Source organism: Mauremys reevesii, linkage group 11 (genome assembly GCF_016161935.1).
Source record: "Mauremys reevesii isolate NIE-2019 linkage group 11, ASM1616193v1, whole genome shotgun sequence".
NCBI lineage: Eukaryota > Metazoa > Chordata > Testudines > Geoemydidae > Mauremys > Mauremys reevesii.
The window spans coordinates 42,060,112-42,077,761 of NC_052633.1; the positions used below are offsets into that span (position 1 = coordinate 42,060,112).

General features: G+C 42.0%; 2 long non-coding RNA genes across 2 annotated transcripts in view; one reads left to right on the plus strand and one right to left on the minus strand.

Annotated features, from left to right (window-relative positions):
- Positions 1-462: 462 nt before the first annotated feature.
- Positions 463-17,650, plus strand: part of LOC120374322 — a 91,499-nt gene continuing 74,311 nt past the window's right edge. Inside the window, exons 1-3 of the long non-coding RNA XR_005586004.1 lie at positions 463-597; positions 719-814; positions 6,231-6,347. This is a non-coding gene — a long non-coding RNA (uncharacterized LOC120374322). The remainder of the gene's footprint in view (positions 598-718; positions 815-6,230; positions 6,348-17,650) is intronic.
- Positions 11,255-17,088, minus strand: LOC120374323. The gene is made up of 3 exons (XR_005586005.1): positions 17,040-17,088; positions 14,010-14,089; positions 11,255-12,031 (listed from the first exon to the last, which is right to left on the minus strand). It is a non-coding gene; the product is annotated as an uncharacterized LOC120374323 (long non-coding RNA).

Sequence of the window (17,650 nt, forward strand, 5' to 3'; positions counted from 1 at the left end):
TGGTGGCAGGCCATGGGCCATCTATGCAACCCTTGTCCCCACCCATACCTCTGCATCCGCTCTGTGTGCCTGGCACCTCACCCACCTGCTCTCCAGCAGTATGACTCTGCAGAGTCCAGGGAGAGAAGGGGAAGCTGCAAAATAGGCAGCCATTTCCCCAGTGCCTTCTACCCAGTAGTGGTATGCTCAGCACAGAGAGGGTTGCTTTCATGCATATAGATCAGGGGTATGTTTAAAATTTGGTATGTAGCTTACAAGCTGTCAGGAGGAAAATGGTTTATTTTTAAACATAATTTTTCAAGCCATAAGCCTCTTTTGAGGTACAGCTCAGCATAAAGTACTTGGAGTTAGTGATTTAAGGAAGGAACAGGTGGCCCTGTTCTATTACACCTGTGAGATATCAGAATTTCAAGGAAGAGATTAAGAGGGAGAAACCCAGTGCATTTGATGGCTGAACAGAGAGGAGAGTAGATTTTTAGTTCTCTGATCCTGAAGTGAGGACTGCCTGAAGGCAGGAGCTTCTGGGACAACTGAAGTAAAGTAAAAGAGGGCCTGATCCTGACTTGTGTCGAGAGGGGACTATTCCTATCTATTGTTGTAAGTCAGGTAGGGGCTATAGCCCAATGAGTGCTCTCTGAAGGAAGTGAACATTAAGCCAGTGTTGGGATGATTCCTTTGTGTAATCTTCCTCCTTTCTGTGCTTTGACTGCTTTGGAAGGGGTCTGGACTATCTGGGAGTCAGCTGAGGGCTGAGCCTCTTAGGCCTGGAACTGGAGTGGGAAGCTCTCCTGGCCCTTGGAGAGCTGTGGCCTAGGTGAGTGCCAGGACTCTGCCGGAAGCCTCTGGGGCACCCTGGGGAAGGAGTTTTGTTGACAATACTGTATACTCTTATCGTAACTTCAGTATTTCCTTTATTTGTCAAACTCTTAAAAATGGCTTTGTTAAAATCATGAAATTCTATAGATTTATTTTTACTTTGAAAAAGTCTCAATTGTTTAAAAGTTACTGACTGCATTTGCAATACATCTGATGCAAAGAGCAGTATAGCTGCTGAATCTGTGAAATAAGCACACAGCATGTCTCTGACCTTCCAAATTTCCAGTTAATTGAAGGGCATTTCTGTTCCTTTGACAGCAATGTGCATTATGCATTATTGTCTTGCTTGTATCCATAGGTTTTAGGTACATTTGAAGCCTTTAAAAGCTGGTGTTAGGGGTGTGTTTGAACCAGTGTGTAGTAAGAATAAGGTACTTGTTGATCTTCCTTGAAATCAGAGAGTGTTCTTTGCACAGACACTACAGGGATGGGGATCACAGAAGTAGCTAGTGGAACAGCTCTCTGTTTCACTAAGCATTAGCTTTATTATATATTTGTGTGTGCATACACCTCCCCGCCCCCATTTATATCATGCCTAATGATTTAGGATCTATCAAAGTCCTACTGAAGTCAGTGAAATCTTTCCATTGAAGTCACTGGAATCAGGTTCTTAACTTTAACTGTTGGATTCCTTTATTCATTTTAAACTGACAGCAAAGTGAAATGAAGTCATGAGTAGGTAAAACAACCAGACCAAAGGTGTGGGAATCCTTCTAATTCCTAGAAGCTTATATTGTGGCCTTGGTATTTGATGTCCCTAGCCTCTGTTTGTCAGAGGGTGGAGATGGATGGCAGGAGAGAGATCACTTGATCATTGCCTGTTAGGGTCACACCCTGTGCGACACCTGGCATTGGTCACTGTTGGTAGACAGGATACTGGGCTGGATGGACCTTTGGTCTGATCCAGTATGGCCGTTCTTATGTATGTGCTGTTTTTGTTTTAAACACACCCTATTCAGTAACTAGTCAGATAGGTGTCTGCCTTTTACTTGTTTAGTTTAATCATTAAATTACTTTTTAAGGTGTTATTGTGCATCTAAAGCTTAAGGAAAATCACAGAACTGCTTCCCCACACAACCAAATGATACAACAGGAACAAGTAGGCCAGGATTCAGAAACTCTGTGTTTCATTGTCTACCTCTGGCAGAAAGCCAGGATTCCCAATATACTGGCTTTGCAGAGGCTCTCAGATTTGTTTGAATTAGTCTGTGGATTTCAGACTCTAATTCTGGACCTGGAACTGAATTTTGCTGTTAGCCCCACACGCTGTACTGGTCTAAATAAAAATCAAAACACTGCAACCCTTATTATAAAGCACGGTACTAAAAGATAAGTGCTAAAACAACAAATATGCTTTCTGGTCTTAATGTGATGTGTATCCTAGTTCACAGTCCATAAAGCTGGATTCCACTAGCCGGTGATAGTGTTTATAGTACAATAGATTGGAAGGTGGTACAAGCTGGGGGCTGGTTTCTGTGCTGGGGTAGAACTAGACCTTTTGTTATCTTTGCAGGCTTGAAATAGTTGTTGTTGTTTGTAACCTCTAAATCCCTTAATACAATTGTGATTACAAATACGGATAAACATCCTAATTCTCAGGTTGCGGGAGAGCAGAGCATGATCTCATTAAATGTGTGGGAAAACAAATCCCAGAGACTGTGCAGCTGAAATTAAGTGATGTGCCTCATTGCACGAGCCCACTCCCGAAGGACAGACTTCACTTCGAGTACAAAAAGAAGGCAGTGTTTCCAATCCATTTAATATCTGAGATGCCAAATTAGCAGAGGGGCCTACTGAGGGAGGGTGTAACGGTTTTTGCCATCCAAGAGGCTGGATGCTTGAAGGAAGATGTCAGTAGTTCTACTAATGACAACGAATAGGCGTACTTTAGTTCAAGTGCTACCATTCATAGGAAGCTAGACATGTTCTGTCCTCTCTGTGCTTTTGCACTTATTGTAAATGTGAGTTTATTCCTATAGCTGCACTGTTTTGCTAGGAATAAAAAGTATATGGTAAATAGATATTCTGTAAGCAGAACTGAACATAACCCTGCAGCAGGCTCATGACTCCCATCCTGCAGATGAGGTCTGAGGGTGGGGGAGAGGGGATCTCACAAGGTCTCTAAGTTCTTCAGTAGGTTGTGGAAGGTGGGAGAAGAGATTAGCCCTAGTCTTCTCTCCCACTCCCCGTTCCCCACCCCCGAGTAGTAAAAGGTTTGATTCCCTCATCTGCCAATTTTCATGACTTTATTGTGAATGATGCAGACTGTGCCCCTGTGCCGAAGTAAAGGGATTACTTGTAGATCTTGGCTTTCCTTTAAAAAATGAAGTTTCTAGCCTCATGGCCATGTAGTAAAAGCTCGAAAATGTGACCCAAGTGCACCCTAGCAACTTAAATCTGAAGGCAAATAAACTAATACTTTTAAAAATATTGGATTTAAAGCCAATATCTTGACTTTTGAGGGCATGACTGACAAAATGCCGGGGGCTGGCAGTACTGCATCTGGGCAGATCTCCTTGAAGAGGCCCTAGGACCGCACAAACCAGGGACTTGTGGTGCTGCTCTTGACTCCCTTAGAGAGGACTGCTGTTCTGCAGGAAAACTTATACAGGCTCAAATTTTAACAACTTTCCAGTGGATTCCCTACAGGGTTGTTGAGGACTGATGTCTACACTCCTCCTGTTTTCCTTTCCCCAGGTAATTCACAGAAGTTCTATAGCTTGTCACGCAGGAGGTCGGACTACAAAATCGTAGTGGTCCCTTCCAGCCTTATCTATTAATCAAGTAACATGGATGCCTGGACTAATTAAAGGGTCTCCACAGGACCTTGGGTGTGGTGAAGGTGCCACACAAGTATTTAAATTCCCCCAGCTCTAGTTCAGACAGAACCCACATGTAGTCCATCCTTCCACACATGAATCAACAGGGCACAAGCTGGTCCTAGCTATCCACTGTACTGATAGCTTATAAATTCATGATAAACCAAGCACTCATTCAAATAATCTGAATATACACAATCTGTCCCCACAAGCAGTAGGAGAACCAGAAACGTGTTAGCTGTGAGCATTGCACTTTAGCCTTTCCTTATGTATGGGAAAGTATAGTTATTAATCTAAAAGTATTAATGCAACAGAGCACATTGTAGTGACCAGAGGTGTATGAATATTACTGTGTGTTTTGTTATTGCAGTCCTGTTGTATTTGTTAGCCTGCTTGTGCTAGATGGTGGCTTTTATGGCACATGCTAGTCAGGGGTGTTGGTTCAGAGCTGCGCTGCATCATGACAAGCACCAGTGAGTTTGTGTCTCAGGCAAGTATGTTATCTCTCCAGGGGTGCTCTGTGTGCATGGGGGTAAGTGGCTGCAAATGGTGCACCAGGGTTTAAGTGGGTGGGACAAGGCCTTGAATTCTTGTGTCATTCCTGGCATCCTTCTCTATCTTCTGCTCTCCAGAGCTCAGGGACTGTCATTGTGGGAAGTCTTGCACAACTACACAGGGTAAGGAGGCTTCTTGCTTGTCCTTTGGCTCCTGTGCATCTGAGTAAGCCTTAACAAAATCCGTAAAAGCACTTTTATTTACAGAAGGCAGCATTAGTGCTTGGGGGTTGGAAGACACCGGCTTTGGGAACAAGGTGCCTTGTAAAGAAGTGAACTGAAGAAATATCACATTTTAAAAAAAATCCTTCATTTGACACTTTCTCCATTATCTTGCTGAACTGTACCCTCCTGTGCTACTCTGGCTTATTACATCCATTCTCTGTATGATTACAGCACAACCCCACTTCCCGTTACCTTAGTGTATTTTTAATATAGCTTTCAGATTTGTGAATGGCTGACAAGAGGACCAGCCTGGGATGTTGGTTTGGAACCAGGGTGTGTGAGGAGACACATTTTTCTTCCCACAGTGCTATGTAGCATGTTTTGCACTTGTTACACCCGATAGGCAGCCACCTCAAAGGTGAGGGTTGCCAATCAGTGGTGAGTGAAATTCTCCTCTACCTAAAGAGGGACAAATCCTGGGCAAGGGTTGCATGGTAATATGTGCAGAGTAAGCCCAGCCAGGCTGTGTAACTTGCCTGGGTGCTGGGTGGACTGACCCTGACGTTTTTCAGACTTATTATGTAAGGCGGTGACAGAAGACGCTCCCGGAGTGGACAGCAAGTTCACAAAGATGGACTTCCTGCCTTCCCTCTGCATGCATCACATCAGTCCTGCGTTGATCTCTCTTCCCAACCTATGTGCCTGCTAAAGCTTTGGATGTTACTGCACCCCTTGTGCATTTGTTTATTCTTTAGATTTTTATAACCTCAGGTTGGTGGAATTCTGTTCAGACCATGGAGGTAACATGATCCATCCCCAAGGAGCTTACACAAGACAAGGATTCAGATGTGTGCAAGACTAGGAGTTGGAAATATCCCCTTGCAGCACTGCTGGTGCTGGTTGGGAGTCAGTGATGGTTGCTTTTTTGGGCTGCATGGGTTTTTTGGGGGGCAGTTAATGGGAAAATTGAACTTCTTCAGGTGGTGGAGAGGCTGCACAGAAGAAATGTCTTAAGTGGATTTGAAATAGTAGAGATTGTCTTATTGCAGCACCAGAACAGGGGGCAATTCCTGGCATAAAAGCCAGTAGAGGGGAAAGCAAAGTAATGGTCATGGGAAACAGATATAAAGAGAATGGTTAGGAATGAGTGGCAGGTGGGGAGAAGTTAGCATGGGAAGAGCGGAGTGCACTGGTAAGTTGGAGCAGAGCTGTCCACAGCCATGAAGTAGGAAATTGAAGCCTTTTGTCCCCTATGGATGTGGGGAGAGAGCCAGTGAATGGATTTCCGGAGAGAAGTGACATTATCAGAATGGTAGAAAAGAAAGATGAACATAGTGGCTTTATGTTGGGTTGGGTTGACTGGACTGGTGAATCTAAAGAGGTGATCTTGCCATTTATTTATGTATTTGTCTATGGTGTTGATGAGCACCTTATCTTAATTTAAGGAAGTATTTGTATTTCATGTGGGGAAACTGAGGCATACAAAGGCAAAAGACAAACATTTTAAAAATAATCTATTCTGGGTACCCAACCTGAGATAGCTAGGGGCTGTATCTCTCAGGTACTGAGTACCCAAAAGTCCACTTGAAGCCAGTGGGCGCTGTGGATGTTCAGCACCTCCTGAAAATCAAATTCTATGTCTCAAGTTGGGTATGTAAATAGCAAGGCACCCAAAAGGTTGGCCCAGGTGACTTGTCCACAGTCAGACAGGAAATCCATGGCACAGCCAGGAATAGAACGCAAGTCTCTTGTGTGTCAGTTCTGTGCCTTACCCCTTTATCCACAAGATCATCCCTTTTCTCTCTTGCTTCCTCAGATTGTACAAGTTACATGTTGCAATGACCAAGGCATAGAATCTTGGTGGTGGATCTGAATAGGAAAAGACAAACTTCTAAAGATGCTGGAGTGAAACTACCTGGAGCAGTTTTGTCTGGTCAGTCTCCCTTTCAACATTCCACTTGCCCCACATTCTGCCTTTGCTGTAGTATATTAGTAATGATGGAGGCAGGTTTTAAGTTCTTGTAGTTAAATAAGTTAAGAAGCAAGCACAGTGCTGCTGCTGATGTAATCTACCCTGTGTTGCTCTCTGTTGGTCTGTGCAACTGGTTCCTGTCCCTGTATGTGAGTGTGTAAGAGCTCTGCAGGGTGTATTGTAATTTAAAACTTCCTGATGCTTATCCTCTTGCCATATGGCTTTTAGGGGTGGAGTAACTTTTTCCATACCTCTCATGTATTCAGCTTTAGCATACCTGACTGAATAAAATCTGAGACACAAATAATTCAGAAATAGTCATTTTAGGCTTTAAAAAGTGGTGGTGGTCCTGTGTACATTTTCATGGCATTTCTTGGGTATGACTCTCAAAGGAAAAACACATTCTGATACCCAAAACATTTTTATTCTCCATCTTTACCACTAGTTCACATCACTTTCTCTTTTAAGCTAACTTGGCAGATTCTGCTCCACCAACTGACTTACAATTTTTTGAGTCTAGAAGAAGCCATAGTGTCACATGATTTAGCCTCACTAGTATTTGCACCCTTTTTTAGTACCATGGAGACTTTTCAAACCTTCAAGCTGAGCCTCTTGTCCAACCAATGGTTTAAAGGATCTTGTAGCTAGGTATGCACAGCAACATCTCAATTATTGTGTTTCATACTACAACTCCGCGAGCATCTGCCTTGACTGCTTTTGTAGTTGTCAGCAGAAATGCTTGTGGGTTTTTTTTAAGTATATATTTAATTCTGAACTGATTGCTCAGTAACTCATAAATGCAGCAGAAGTCTAGTCTTGGAAAATGCCCTTTTAAAAAAAGAAATGCACATCATACAGATATACAAAATAAAACAATCCCTTTGAGTATTTCTAAAATGGTATCTCTTACTGTATACTTTTTTTTTGGTAGTACTTAATTTAAAATTGTAACAAGGCTTATTATGGTGCAAGATGATTATGATGGATACATTTGTGTCTGTGTGTTCTTGCCTAGACATAAGGAAGCAATGCAAGCCCACATCTGTGGAGGAAATAAGTGCACAAAATGCTACTTAAGGCCTGTTCTCCACTGACTTGCACCCATGTGGTCACTTAACACTTGTACAACAGGAATGCCAAGGTATAAAATATTGCCATATCACAATGGAATAGTTTTAGACCCTCTTTGTGATTGCTTTGCCCGTGTCAAGTATCAGAGGGGTAGCCGTGTTAGTCTGGTTCTGTAGAAGCAGCAAAGAATCCTGTGGCACCTTATAGACTAACAGATGTTTGTAACTGACTACAAAAGAGGCAAGGCAATGGAGAATTAGGCCCTCTACCTCAGAGTATTTTTCTAAGTGTTCGGAGACCTCATGAAGAATATTGCTGAGAATTAAATCCCTATCCTGGAGCTCATACATCTCATTTCTATACTTCCATAATTCTTCTCACTAACTTCCATAGTCTGTCTCCCCATGCACTAGTATAATGCTTATAGAAGCTCAGGAAGTATTTCTTTTATAACTAAACAGTCTGACTGATATAACTACAGATACATTTATTGGATTTAGTTTTTTGGTTTAGAAAATCCACTTTTGTCTCCTCTAAAAAAAACGTTTTCATTAAAGGATGTCTGTTTAAAAAGGAAATGCACTGGATCACTATTTGATAGAGTTATTGGCAATGACAGCAAATTTAAAGCACAGTCATTAAGGCTATTTGGCATAAAGTGCAGTCCTTTGAAAGTAGCTTTTTCTTAACCTTTTTCCCTTCTGAAATAGGAAATTCAGAGGAGAGAACCAAAACCCTGTTCAGGCTTCTTTGTACTTACAGAGAGAGAATCAGCAAGAAGAGTTAGAAATTGACAATTATGCTGACATTACTTGAATTAATAAAGCAATTCAATGCTCTGGGATATGTTAAAAGGTGATCTAGAGTCATGCACCACCTGTCCACATTAGGGTACCATCTGCTCTATATTTGTCTGCTACTAACACTTAATAAATGTCTATGGGAATATATTGCAGGAAAAAACAGGTCTCCTTGTAGAGTTTAAATGAAACTCCTGCTGATTGGTTTTAAATAATTATGACTGTCACTATAATGATGCATTTAAAATATAGGATGCAACTATTTTCTACACAACTGGAGAAGCAAATGCAACTGAATTTTTTTTTTTAGAAATGTGCCATTTTATCCAATGTTCTGGAGATATGAATTGCAGCCATATATAGCCATTAATTCTCTGTTCTGGCAGGATTATATTAATTGGAAGAGAAAGCAATATCATCATTTTGTGAATGTGTGAATAATCAGCAGCAACACCTATTAAATATCTGGGTGAAATTTTCAGGATTGTGCCATGATTCACACAGACTCGTTAATTGGCCAGTTATTTGCAAATGGAAAAATTGCAGCTGGCTGGCTTATGAGTAAGAATATGTTACAAGTATGTTAATTGTGTTGTAATTTAAAATGTTCCTTTATCACCTAAAGTAACCCTGATTTGATTTCAGGGGACAGTGCTGTGCCCATTAAAAACACAGCTGTTGGTAAGGGTTAGTCACTTCTCTAACTCCAGAGAGCAAAGATAGCTGTGCTTAATCAGTCACACTCTGTTATTGAGGCAAACATTTAGGATGCTGAAATCCTTGTTCTTTGTCTCTCAAAAATGACTGGTGAAATGCTCTGACATCCTTTCAGCATGATGGATTTTTCCAAAATACTGCTGTATCTAACCCATGAAGAGCTTTACCATGCAGGATAATGAAACACACATGTTTCAGTAGGGTCCATTTTCTTGACCCTAGCATGAAGAGTGCTTCTAGGTGAGTTTATCTCCTACAAGGCAGTGTTACTAAAGGAGATCTCTTAAATGATTCCTGCTATTTTTCTTATACCCAATAATTGTATTTGCAGTATGAACTGTAGAAATAGCTTGGGCCTCAGTGGGGAACAATTATGTATTCTTTACTTCTCTTAAATTCTCTGTGAGCTTACCTGCCTTTTTATTCAGGTCTTTGCCTGCTTCAGGGGAACACCCTATCTATTCTATCTGCTCTTGAGCCAGGATCTTCCCTACCCTCCACAGGCAGGAGTGGGGCTAATGGTCATTCTGCTCTTCACTCTAGGGAAATATAACTCCCTTTCCCTGTGCCCTCTCTAAGTGTGTGTGACAGCGTGTATACTGGGACAGGCAACTGTAACACACAGGGAAAGAAGCACATTAAGGGAGTTGAATCCATAGAGTCCTGGAATGCTGCAATCAGTTCCAAGGCAGCTGACCCAACAAACATGGGTGTGATATTGTAGCAGGGTGTGAAGATGCTGAGCTGACTTCATTCCTGCTTCATGCCATACTTGCAATGAAGGGGCGGGGGGGGGAGTACCACCATGTCAAGAGAAGCACAAAAATTCAAATAGAGTGCTGAGACAGGCAATGAACTGAGTTAAGCAAGTGAGCCACAAGGTGCCTTGGCTCAGGCATTGGTACACCAAGAACATTATGGGAATTAGAAAAACTTGTCAAAATGCTGCAACAACTGAGATGCTGGCTAGCCCCAGGTGTGTGGTGGAGGGGGCAGCCAGTATCATGAAAGACAGAACAGAGGCACAAAAGACTAGTAGTGCTGGAATGCCAGGGCACATCTTAGAGCCCTGGGGGAAAGCAACCCTTGAGACAAGAGCTCAAGAAATGCCCTGTGCAAAGAGCTAAAAAGTAAACAAAAGTTGTGGACCTTAGTGAGAGACAGCATCTATAAGAAAAGGTTGCCCAATAACTAGGGCCCAGCTCTACCAAATTCACGGTCATGAAAAACATGTCACAGACTATAAAATCTCATCTCCTCCTGTGAAATCTGGGGTCTTGTCCTTTTACCCTATACTATACAGATTTTACAGGGGAGACCAACATTTCTCAAATTGGGAGTCCTGACCCAAAAGGGAGTTGCAGGGGGGTCACAAGGTTATTTTAGGGGGGCTGTAGAATTGCCACCCTTACTTCTGTGCTGTCTTCAGAGCTTGGGTGGGGTGGGTGGGAAAGCAGCATCTGTTAGCCAGGCACCCGGCTCTGCAGGTAGCAGCACAGAAAGCATGGATGGTATGGTATTCCCACCCTACTTCTCTGTTACTGCTGGCAGCAGCTCTGCCTTCAGAGCTGGGCAGCTGAAGAGCAGTGGCTGATGGCTGGGAGCCCAGCTCTGAAGGCAGTGCTGCCACCAGCAGCAGCACTGCAACTCCCCCCTAAATAACCATGAGACCCTCCCCCAAGCTCCTTTTTGAGTCAGGACCTTTACAATTACAACATAACATTTCAGATTTAAATAGCTGAAATCATGAGATCTATATGGCTTTTAAAATCTTATAACCATGACATTGACTGAAATGGACTGTGAATTTGGTAGGGCCCTATCAATAAGCCATGGCCCCGATCCTGTGAAGACCTGGATCAACAATTTCAAGGCAGTCTCCTAGTGGGGGAGCTGCACTGTCAATCTAGCTATGATTACAATGTTGTAGCACATTATTTCTATGTGAGAGTGGATGCTGTAGGACAATTAGTAAGGCTCTGACTCATGATCTCCTCTGCTGCTGCCCCCAAGGGTAAAAATCCTTAAGAATAGGGGGGGAGAGAAAGGGTATTGCCAGTCTTGTGCTGGGAAACTAAAATGCTGGAGTGAGAATCCTGCAACATGGTCTTCAGAGAAGCAGAATTTCAAGGCAATTTTCTCTTCAGGTAGTGTCAGATTTCAGTAATCCATCCATCAGAATAGCAACAGCAGATGATAGTTAACCTTCACATAAATGCATTTAGCAGGGGCATGGGGATGCATAAGGAGTTTTCCTTTGCACCTGCACCCATGTGCAAAGATTGGCCACAGTTGCAGTCCCTGAATTATTTTAAGTACAGGATTCTTCCTTGGGACACACCTGAACCCAAAAGAAGTGAGAAAGAGAGAGAGTGGGTAGGGCCTTTTCCTGCAAGCCCGTGGAACTGGGTGGCCATGTAGGATGCACTCCCTCGAGCGCTTAAGAGGATTTTATGGCTCAGTTGTTTCAGAGCAGGCCCATCCCTCATATGCACAAGCTAGTTCTCTAACATTGTGACAAGGTGGACAACCCTATGCAAAATTTAAGAAATACAGGGCCTGCACCTGCTGTGTTTGAAGTCAGCAGTAAAATTTCTATAGGTGTACAGTAGGGCTTTGTTGAAGGCACTGCTCTATTCATTTCCCAAGCAGTCTGAAAAGCATGAGGAGGGAAGGGAGTTGATGAAGATCAAGATAACAGAAGTTCCCTTTTTCCTGGAAGTGGGTTTCTTGTACCCTTCAACCCTTTCCTGTTCATCCACCACAGAGAGTAGTAACAATTTAAAAAATAGGCCCCCAAGATTTACTAACTTTACTAATCTATTATATCTACATTGCAAATGCATCTCTGTGGGGTGAGATCTTCTTAGGCTGTGCCATAAACCTGTGGAAATGTACAGAGATGACTTGTCTCTGGACTGGTGCCCTCAGCCCATTCTGGCCAATAAATCTTCAGTCTTCATGTTGATTGAACCTACGACTTGGAGTATTGTGTGAGCTAGTAAACTCTTTCACCCATCTAATCAAAGCAGCATGAAAAGGATCCATATTCTTGTTCTATGGGTTCAAAATAAACAGTTTATTAGAGTTGAAAACATTGTTTGTTCCATATAAATTGAAGACAGTCTAGGCAATATCTGAGATACAGAGACAATTTCTTCTGGAACTGCTAGTTTAGGGGGAAAAGAACAGTTGTGAACAGTATAAAAACCTTTCACTCCTTACTCAGGTAAAACTCCCAACAAAAATTGGTGTTCTGCCTTTAGTAAGGGCCAAGAACTACAGGATTTCTTTTCCCTTTGCAAGGTGTTATAGAACTGCTATCTTTTCCACCCTGCACTTTTAAAAATTGATGAAAAAAGGAAAAGGAAGCAGGCTCTGAAATAAAAGGAGCCAGCTCTTATACAGGCTCCTGAACACAGCAACTTCTTCATTTCTTGCCCACTCGAATCTCCCATCAACATCAGTGAGCATTTAGGGTGTGCAAGGAATTCAGAAGCAGACCCAATTGAGGGTGTGTGTGTGTTGCATCATCAAGGAAAATGAGATACACCCAGCTGCTATGATCAGAGAGAAATATGCCAGAGGGTGCTGGGGGAAGGTAAGAACACTGAAAAACATGTTGATCTTTTAACTTTTGCACACAAGGCCCAAATGAGGTGTGATAAGTACCATCTTATTTCCTTCCCTCTGCTAGTACAGATGGCCTATACACACACATGCACTGGACTTTTAGAATAGGCTATATTTAATGAGAATGACCCTGTAAGCCGTACACCAGGGTGCTGTTTTTTTTTAATTAGCAGTGGATTTTTATGTGAAATTGATATTAAAAGATTATATTAAGGAGCATCTGGAAACAGTAAACAATACTGACCAAGTGCAGGTAACTCTTCCCCCTCATTTGGCAGGTCTGTCGGTTCAGCAGACAGCCATTCCTACTCTCTCCTACCTGGAGGAGGGAGCTGGAGCAATCTACAAAACTAATAGGCTTGTGAAAGGAGTGGTGTGGGTTGCAAGCTTATAAGAGATACTCAGATTGAAAACTGAGATACAGGACAAATAGCCTGACCCTGCACCACTACCATTATTTAAAGAAACAGCGCTGAAACCTGAAAATCTTTGATACTTTAACTAGGTTGGGGAACAGCCAAGCCTAAATCAAGCTCTGTCCCTCAATCCCTTCTCCTCCAAATGAATGAACTGCTCTGCACCAGACTGTACTGCGGCAACTGTTCTATCCGCTCCCTGGGGGCTGCATGCTGACAGCAGGCAGGTTCTGCAGAGAACAGCAACCTCTGCTCTGTGAGTATGTTTGCTTGGAGAGGCAGGGTGTGAGTCCCAGCTCATGTAGACACACTCGTACTAGCTCTTATTGCACGAGCACGCTGAAAATAGTAGTGTGTGGTAGGAGGGGCTAGCCACACCCAGTCAAACAGTTGGAGCCTGTGGGTATCTACTCAAGTGGCTAGTATGAGGGGTTGCAAGTGCACCTATGCTATGCTACCATCTTCAGTGTTTTAGCTCAATGAGAGCTAGGGTACATCTCCTTGAGCTGGGAATCACCCTCCCAGCTGCAAGTGTAGACATGTCCTTTGTTCCCAGCAGCTCTCCCACTGCTACAAGATATTAAACACCTTCAACTCCCAATGGAGTTATGAGTATGCAAAGTCAATGTGAAGGCATTTAGTAGCTCATGAGCCTGGGCCACTTTCCTTTGTCTCATAGAACTGGTCTTATCTCCAGCTTCCACCCCAGACTTATTTATTTTGTCAAACTTCTCACCTACAACAGGGAGAGAGTTTTTTTTACTTTTAGAAGAGAAGTTGTTTCTTTACTATCAGGGGCACTGAGAACTAGAATATGGTCTTCCAAAGAAAAGCAATGGTGCCTTCTAGTACAACAAATAGCAAGACAACACCTGTGGTCACCCTTCCGTCTGCCCTCTTTGAAGACACCCGCCTCACTTCTCTCTGCTTTCATGCAGAGCACTCAGTTCCGTGAATGAATTCTTTACAGACTGCATGGTGCATACCTGTTTGGTGATGATAACTCCACGTTGCAGCTCAGGAGATGATGTGATTCCTTAAGGTTTATCTCAAAATTGTATATGATCTGGTGGAATTTGAACAAAGAGAGGAGTCAATGTTTGCTCTTTATATTTAGGAATGAAATCCCATCCCCTGATAAAACTCCAACTGATACAAAATGCAGCAACCGTCAGCTTAAGAACACAGGTTGCTGTGTGTACATCATCCTATTTCTGTATTGTACGCTGGCTCCCCATTGAATACAGAGTTCAGCTGAAGACTTTTCCTGATATTCAAAATCCTCTATAGGATTAGGTACTGATACTGCTCCATCTATGATCATGACTGCATACAACTCCTCCATCCACTGGGAACATGACACTGTTGATCAATGTAAGGAAGGAAACTAATAGGCAGAAGATACAAAACTTTCACAGGGACTGGACCTAGAATGTAATCTAAATTGGAAGATGTCTACTCCACAGCTATATAGATAAACTCTACACTAGTGCTTCCTTTGTGTCTGCAGTTTATGTCCCCTCCCACCACACATACAGATACTGATAAAAAAAATCAAAATGCAACTCACTAAATATTAAATATAAAATCAGTAAGGCATTGATTCAAACAGCTCCAACAATCCATTGTAACAAGAGCAAAAGCAAAACTGTGATTGTGGTTGATGCTTACAATTAAATGTACACACCACATCAGAGCAAACGGATTAATGTACAGATGGCAACAACTTTGTATAATGCTATGGAAGCTTAATAGAAATCTGTCAAAATGCACAGTGCCATCTGAGGACCTGATATGTTTGGAGAATTACCAGTAGCTTTCCTAGTTATCTATTGCTGTGGGTAAAATGTGTGCAGGGAGATTTTTTTCCCCCTAAAGCTTCTCTCACACACACCAGAATACATTTCATGCCCCCACTCAGGGGAGCCCCCCTCACCCCCTGAGAGTCTCTGCTCTATGTTGAATGCCTGAATACCACAGAATATTTGTCACATGCCTTAATATCCTAAAGAGAATAGTGATCCTGACTTGCAATAGACTTGTACTTGTGACAATGCATTTAACATACATAGATATACTCTTTATACTCACATCAAACACTAGATGACCCCCCTGTATGCGGCAAATATATAAATTATGCTTAGATTATTCCTGTTTGTGTGTAACCAATCTTAATGAATTGTTAAACTTTAAAAAATAATTAAATGGTGAATAAGGAAACCCAGAGAAAGGAGTGAATTTGCCTACTCATTCTGTGGAAGAACTAGCGAGAAGGAACAAAACTTCCAAATTAGAACCTCAAAGAACATTGAGATAGTGATACAAACAAGGGGCTTTAAAAAATATTGCAAACTAAAGATGTTAAACTAAGAAAATGTCTCCAGTTTTGGAAGCTACACAAAAAGGGATCATCCTGACTGTCTGAGATCTTACTAGAAGAAAAGTCAACCTAGCCTCTTGTAGCAGACAGTGCAGAGGCTGGAATTCTCAAGGAAGAGAGAACAAAACATTTCTTGTTACTTTGCAATTTCTTTGAGGAAGTAAGTAAAAAACCAATAGGAGACGTCAACTTCCCTGGCAGAATATTTATGAAATGGCTAAAGTCAAAATTAGGCTAGAAATATATACAATGACAACTTCATAGGATACTCAGATGCCTCCTGATTGGACTATTCAGTTTTCAATCATGTGCAGAGAGAGCCAGGTAGGCTGTGGGAAAATTAGTGCACTACGTGAAAGAAATTTGTGAGGATGCTGTCAGGGAAAGATCATAAAAAGTTTCACAAGATCAGAGTAACAAGGATATGGAGCTGCAAAAAGAAATAAAAAAACCCTCACCACAACACTAAACTCAGACTTTTGGAGAAGGGGGCCTCAGGAGAGGGGAGAAGGAAAGAGGACTTGGCATAATGTAAATAAGAGTCCATCACTAGCCAACTTCTGAACAATTTTTGGTAAGGCAGAACGCTAGAGACCCCATAATAAACAGCTGGGGACACAGTTCAAACCTTTAATTTCAGAAGAGGTGAAAAGCACACACCAAATAACACTAAAGAAATCACATATATACTGAAAAGTATCATTAATCATGTGACTTATTAGCTAGCTCTCCTCTTCCCTCACTACAGAAGCAATCCATTTAAGCTTGTTTTGGTGAAATACTAGTTTAAGCTTTGGAGAGTAGCTGCTGAAGATAAAGTATAGCTTACACTCTTATTTATATTGCTTGTTTCAGGTACATTGTGACCAGAAAGCATAAACTTACACTGCTTAAATACAGACAGGAAATAAAAAACCATCAGCCCTTCTTGGATCTGTTTATAATGCTTTTGTAACTGTTCCCTTTGCTGCTCTTTTATTATTATTGGGATCACATAAGGTCATTACCCCTCTCCCCAATGGGCATTGAATTTGTTTCTGAGAATGGGGAGCTACTGATTTGAGGGGCTGTCTTTTGCATTGGCTTATGCTGGTTGTTAAATGCAACTATTGGACTGGCAGTACCAATAAACTGCATTCATTTTATATTTGTTCTGGAACAAACTATGCCTTGTTTTATTTAGACCTTGTACAGTTTGTCACCCTATTGTGGCTTGGCTGTAGACTCAGGCTGATTCAATGTGAAGAAACAACATGGTTACTAGCCAAGATGCTATCTTATATGATTTAATGCCTTTTGTTTAATGCCTTTTGTTCCCTAAAAAGCAGACTGAATCTTCATACACAGCTTCGGGTATTAATATGAGCAATAACCCTTTAACAAGAAAGCTGGTTTTGTTTGAAAACTCTGCCCCTGTTGATTCTGAAACTAGATCTTAAAGACCCAATTTATGGCCACTGATGATTCCTCCCTTGGGCTTCAGCCCTCCTTCATTCTATGCTATTTTCCCTATAGCTATCCCACCTCCTTATCCCATTAAAACAATGTGACTTTTACATTTCTGAGGCCAGCAGGAACCAAAGAAATACCAACACCATCCAGCTCTAGTGAAAAGAAAAATAAATAGGAAAAAAACCTTAATATGGTATTTCCAGATTCCCATTCTCACTGGAAGAGTGCAATGCTGCTTTCCTGCCACCATGTGGCGCTGTGTGAGACTACCCGGTATATGTTAGCCACACTATCAACCCTACCTGTGAGATTCAAGATGGCATCTCACAGCAATGAGTATATACAGCTGCTGGTTTTTCCTGTGCCACAGAACCAGAAGCACAAGAAGGTTAGTCATTCCCATTTTAGGGGAATATTTCCTAAGGCATGTGTGTTTAGTCTAAATTTGCTAGTTTAGTGAGTTGTTTGAATGGAGGGGACAAGCTTTGCAGTGTGTACCCTGCAACTGGTACCTCCTTTAGCTCTGCCCTAGATTTCCATGTTAGATTTCTTTAAGGCAGGAGACTGATATAATTAGGATGCCATTGTAGATTCACTCCCTCTGTGGCTTCCTTCCACCCCATGGCTCTTCTCCCTCGGTGGTGGACTGCTTCATCACAGTATATTTGTGCAGTGATGGTGCTATTTATTAAGCCATGTCTATGCTAATAGTCAACAGCAGTTAATGTGGTTGGACAATAATGGGGAACTGTGTCAATGATCAGTCATTTTTTCTAGGGTGGGCAGGGATGATAT